We start from the raw sequence: 6,000 nt of genomic DNA on the forward strand, positions 1-6,000 counted from the left end.
AATCTGATATAAAGCTGCAGGCAGAAGCCATGTTTGTCATTGCTGTTGAGGCATGTTTATCACGAACATGAAGGAAATAAGGATTGTATGCTTTGTCTTCTGAGAAAGGTTAGGTGAAAACAATGTATGTATACATGTCATCAGAGGTGTTTGCCCTAATGACCGAACTTGCTTTGCCTACCAAAGGGAACCTCCACAACAGCTACCCAAGGAATAACAGTTGCCAGACTGCGTTTGCTGGATAGATAATGTGCACTCTGCTGGAATAATTCTAAATGCCCATGCTGCTAGATATACGTATATAGTCTCACTGGTAGGTCTATCTGCTTAAATTACTTGAGCTACAGATTATTGTAGTGTTTAGTTTTCCACTTTTTAGAAAAGAAGGCCCTGACTGCTACTTTCTTAAGTTCTTGAATGAGGCTTACAGGAGAAGAGTCTCAGAAGTTTGTTTTGTTGGATCTGTTGTGTAACAGGCACAGGTGTGAACCTTTTAAGCAGAAAGTTACAGGTACCTAGAGTTGAAGGAATGGAAGTAGAAATATAAAACAGCTGTATGAGAAGCAGCCGTCCTTTCCAAGCTTGTTGTTTTTATTTGGAATTAGCTGCTGGCCTAGTCATTGTCCTGCCGTATCCTGTGGCTGAAAAAGGAAACACCACATCTGCCTATTTAATTGCACGTGTTAAAGGGGCCTGTGTGTGAGTAAATACGTAGCCGTTGCGTTCCTGTATACCTGAAGTGAATTTCTGTAGAGGAGATTGAAGGATATTCAAGAGGCTGGACGTTCTGAGAAAGGTCAAAGCTCACAGTGAGGATTAATCATGCCTTTTTTGATTCCTCATTGATCCTGAGCAAAAGCTTCACAATGAATTGTCTCCTCCACAAAGCATTGATCTACCTGGAATCTCCCGATGCAAAAAGTCACAATCGACTTTCTTCCTCAGCTTTACTGCTTTGACAAACAGTTTGTTCCAGAGGGCGGGCATGCCCTTGGGCGCTTCTGTGGGAAGAAGAATGATCACTTCATTTTGTATTCCTTTACTTAAAATGGTAACTGTGCAGGAAATACAAATATCTGGGTGCTACTGAACTGTTAGGATATAAGTTGTTCTTAGGGTCTGCAATGTCTTAAAGAAATTTACAAACTTTAATTTATTTATGCTCACAGTAAACCTCTAACACAGATGAATATAATGGGCAGATGATGAAAATGAGGCAGAAAAGCTCTGACAGGCTCCTTTATCAGCAAGTTTAAATTATGACATAAGGCTATAAACTGGCATGGCTAAGAAATAAGTGTGGGTTTTGTTCCACAAACTTTGTAAAAATCGCTAGTAAAAACACAGATGGGTATCAGAGTCTGCTGTCAGGGACAGAATGGTGATCCTAGTCCAAAGGGCTGCGGAGGAGCATACAAATCTTCTGGTTTCTCAACCATGCCATTTTACAATTTAAGGTACATCTTAACTGCAAGGCTAGCTCATGTGATTGGGATTTGCAAGCCTGTTCCAAGTTAGAGAGTTCTCATCACCACTCCATTCTAGTAGGGGTGTTGCTAGGTCTTGCAAAGATTTAGCCCACCATTTTTGTTACTGTAGCAAGGCTCCTACTAAATTTTGAGAGCTTGTTTGTTCTGGGCAAACCAAGAACTTTCAGGGAAATTCTGCAGCACAATCAGCTCTGACAAAGTCCCTAGTGGTAGCCTTTTCTTATCGACCGGAGTTTGTTTAGTAAGTAAGTTTGGAACCTGACTTAATCCTAGTTTGAGGTCCCTTGCTGTGCTGTTTTCTATGGCTTGTCTTGGCATAACTTTTCTGTGATGCAAATAGTCAAACGTATTTTCTAAAAGATGACTTCTAAGGTTCTGAACATCCCATATATTTAGAACCACCAGGGCTCCAGGATAAAACCATATAATGCATGCTAGAGGAATATGGGGAGAAATGTAGAGGTTTTAAGGGGTTGAAACAGGAAGAGTTAGGGAGAACAGCTAGAGGAAGAAGTGAGAGGAGACAAGTTAGGTCAGAGAGGAAGGATAGTAAGAAAACCATTTTTTTGCTTTACCTGTGTATTTATACCCTGTCCATTTAAAACTTGTTTATTCCTTTGATTTAACTGGGAGAAGAAAATATTGACCAAACGTCACTTACAGAACATAAAGACGGATTGTTACTGATGTATGAGTATTTTGGGAAAGTGACAGGATCAATAATCTTTTTAACACATCAGGATTCAAAGACTGCTTGTTTAATACTAATGAGAAAGTTAACGTAAATATGGAGCGTTGTACAGATAGGCTGCAATTGGTCTCAGCTGTTCAGAGCACATGTATCTGTAACAGTTCAATATCCCCACCTATGGTAATTCAATCTGATCTGTCCCCTGCTTGTGTCCGCTGGAGATCACTTGCTTTCTGGAGCAGGTTAGAACTTCAGTTTCCATGCAATACCTGTATTTCTTTTCTTTTAATGTTCCCCAGACATCGACTCATAGCCTGTTTTTTCATTCAGAACTTAAAACGTTCAGCTTCTCCTTCTCAATTTTCTTTCAATTTCTTCCTAATAAAACAAAATGAATTTCAGTAACACTAGAATCTGTTCTTATTCCCCGAGGGAAGTCACTTACATCGTGGCCATCCTCCTTATGTCCGAGGCAAAACTGGCTTTCCACTTTTACCTCTGAGGAACCTCTGCTGCTGTGTCCACACAGAGAGAAGATAGGTACTGCACTGGGAGTTATTAGCTGTTACTGTCACCTCCATATTGCTTGCAAGGAATGGCCTAAAACTGAGGGGTTCAGTCTCTGCCACTGAACAGTTTTGACTATCCCAACAGACTCTGTGAGTGTTTCATTGCTGACTTCTGCAATGGGAGAGGGGACTTCAGTGCTTTATTTCTGCTTTTTTTGCAGTTGTAAAAAACAATTCATGTCCAATATGCAGTGGAATTGCAATGAAAAATAATGCATACATGCTAAGCATTATTTATGAATATATATATATATATTTCTGCCAATATACATTTACTGGATACACTCATAATACCAGTAAATACACCGTAATACCAGCCAGTGCTGTTTTTCATCCATGCAACAACTCTATTGTGAGCTAATGAAACTTTTTAGCTATTCAAGATAGTTTTTTATTTTTTTGCTAAAGGGAAAAAAAAATCAATATTCCCCAATATAAAGACACTTTGATATTGATATCTAATTTTTCTAGTTGGTAAAGTATGTTTAATGGTAGTTTTGATATTTTTAATGGGATGCATTCAAATAAATAGTTTCCAATGTTAACATTAATGGAAAATATAATAGCTGCCATGGAGCCGTGTGTTGCCTGTTGCACACCAGTGCCAGTACCGTTGTTTATCTGTCCCTGGAAAGCCTAGGGCAAAATGGTAGTCTAGCCACAAAAAAGGTAAAACGTGGGAAATTTGGGAGTAACCTCCAGACGTTATCTCAACCATTACCTCAGGAAAGCACAGGCTAAATACTGTATTTTTGGCTTGAAGTAAGATAATTAGCGACAGGAATTTCTGAGGCTTTCTTATACCTTTTGGTGCTCTCGGGTTTCTCAAGCGCTGTGCTTGGGTACTGCAGTTATGAATGTGATGTTGAGAGAATTGGGCAGCGAAGAACAGCCAAACTCTTGTCTAAACTTAAAACAGAATTTGAAGATTTCTCTTGTGTCTACGTTTTATGCTCATTTTAATGAAAGAGAGCGGGAAAGAGAATATGGGGAGGAGAGAAAAGGAGCAAGTCATCTGCTTTCTGTTAAGACTTCCTGTCTGCTGCTGGTTGTGTCTTGAGCACTAGGAACTGAACAGATTCCTCTAGGATAGCTTATGCTGGTGACCAGACAGACACCCAACTGCAGCCTTCTCTTCCTATAGCCAGCACCTCAAATTAGTTCAAAAAGACATCATTTTATAGTTGATGCCATTACTGCCTCTATAAGCTATTTACTTGTAGCCTTATTGTATTTAAAAATCATAAATCAGGAGGTTCGTAGCCTTTGATTGAACAAAGCTAAGTGAAAGAAAAAACTGAAGACGCAAACAGAATCGCCCTTCTAATTTGTCAAGCTTGCTTTCTTTGACAGTCAGCCTTGATTCCTTTCCAACACACCTGATAATTCATGTGTCCTGTTGTCTTTATAGACTTTCTCAAAGCATCACTGTTAGATTACTAGAATATAACATTTAAAGGGAAGATAGTAGCTGAGCACTAATTGATTCATGAGGATGACTGAATGTAACCAGGAACTGTTTGTAGGATCATCATTCCTGGTCTATGAGACAACAGCAAATTGTTTTAAAAAAAGTCATTTTCTCCAGGCTTGAAAGTCCTAATTTGAGTTTCTGTTGATATCGCTGTAGCAATAGGCCTTGCTATTAGCACTTATTCACAGGAGAATGAAAGGCGTTTGACCGGTAAACGGCGAAGAACGTGTATTACTCGGATAATCCATTACGAAATAGACTGGCCTGTAACTGCATATTTAAAAACAATGACGATCTGCCTAGCGTCTGCACAGATGTGATTGTCAATACATGCAGCTAATCTGTTTTGAAATCAGGGCTTTTTGTTTCAATCAAGATTTCAATCATCTGTGTGAGGAATATTGTTTTGTGTTTATTTAGAGGGTTAGTTTTATGGCAGTGGCTTTAAATCTATTTGCATCCATCTATTGGATATTGTACCCCTAAGTTAATATCCTCCAACTTGAAACTATTACCCACTTACATAATTGTAGCAGTTTAGCAAGTTGTTGTTTATATTGATGCCAAATTATGATAGAATATTCAAATATTTAGGCAATTTGTAAACATTAATGAGCTACCTGGGATGCAGTCCTCATAACTTTGTGATGTGAAGCAAATTATGTGGTACAACTAAAGAACCAAAGATTTCATAAGCCATTCTGCCAGTGGAATGCTAGAAAATGTGTAGTTATGCAATTATTTGGCCACCAAAGCAGAATTTGACGCAATGTTTTGACATCACCTGCAAAAGATGCATCTGAGATTTAATTAAGGATGCTCTACTTTTCCCTTTTAAACTGTCCAGCTAGTTTTATTCATTGCTTGTCCTCCTGTTGAGAGGAAGTTCATCTAAGCAAGCTGTGCTCCATGCTCCTTTGCTTAGGAAATCTGTCTTTCTCTTGTGTGGCCACAGTTTAAAAGCTGCACGTTTTTGATGCAGCTTTAAGCTTAAGCTTTCTGACGTTTCTTTCCCTTCCGCTGTGTTTGGCAGCTGTTGAGATAAAGTTGGAAAAGAGGGCATTGAATGTTTTCTCTAAAAATAAATCCTATCAATCTCCTAATGTGATTTATCAATGTCAAAACTTTCCTTCAAAGCCTTCTTAATTCCATTAGGTTTTGATGGTGGATCACATCATACATGTTGTCCTGAAAAAAAATACGTGATGTCCTATTTTTTTTAAATCCAGGGATAATATTCAGCACAAAACATAACTCTTATTTCCAGATAGTTCAAGACTATCCTGACAGGCTATTTGGACCAGCTGTAAGATAGTTCTCTACATTTCTCAGTGGCTATATAATTCTGAGAAAAGAAGGAAGCGGTCTGTTCAGGAAGAGACCAACGAGGGAGCTTTTTAGCTCCAAGAGAAGAAGGCTCTTTAGAAAGCTCTGGGTGAATACAAAAACTTGTAAATAAATCAGACTTTCGCTATCATAGGCACTGAGAGATGTTAGAGATGCAAGTTGTTCCTACTCTTCTGAGACCAATAGCAATTCTTGTATGCCCTCCCGTCATACTGGCTAAGTGCTTATGGATGCCATAGCTAATATATGTGCCAATATATATCAGCTATATCATAGGTGCTCAAAATTATGGATACTTTCAGTGACATCTCAGTTGTCATTGGAGCAGATGGAGTGCAGCATGGTTTCCTCTACCAGCATTTCTGGTTTTGCCATATCTGTTGTCCCAGATAATCCATCAGGTCTCCACATCATTGGATATTCTAGTAC

This window comes from Struthio camelus, chromosome 11 (assembly GCF_040807025.1).
Source record: "Struthio camelus isolate bStrCam1 chromosome 11, bStrCam1.hap1, whole genome shotgun sequence".
Taxonomy (NCBI): Eukaryota; Metazoa; Chordata; class Aves; order Struthioniformes; family Struthionidae; genus Struthio; species Struthio camelus.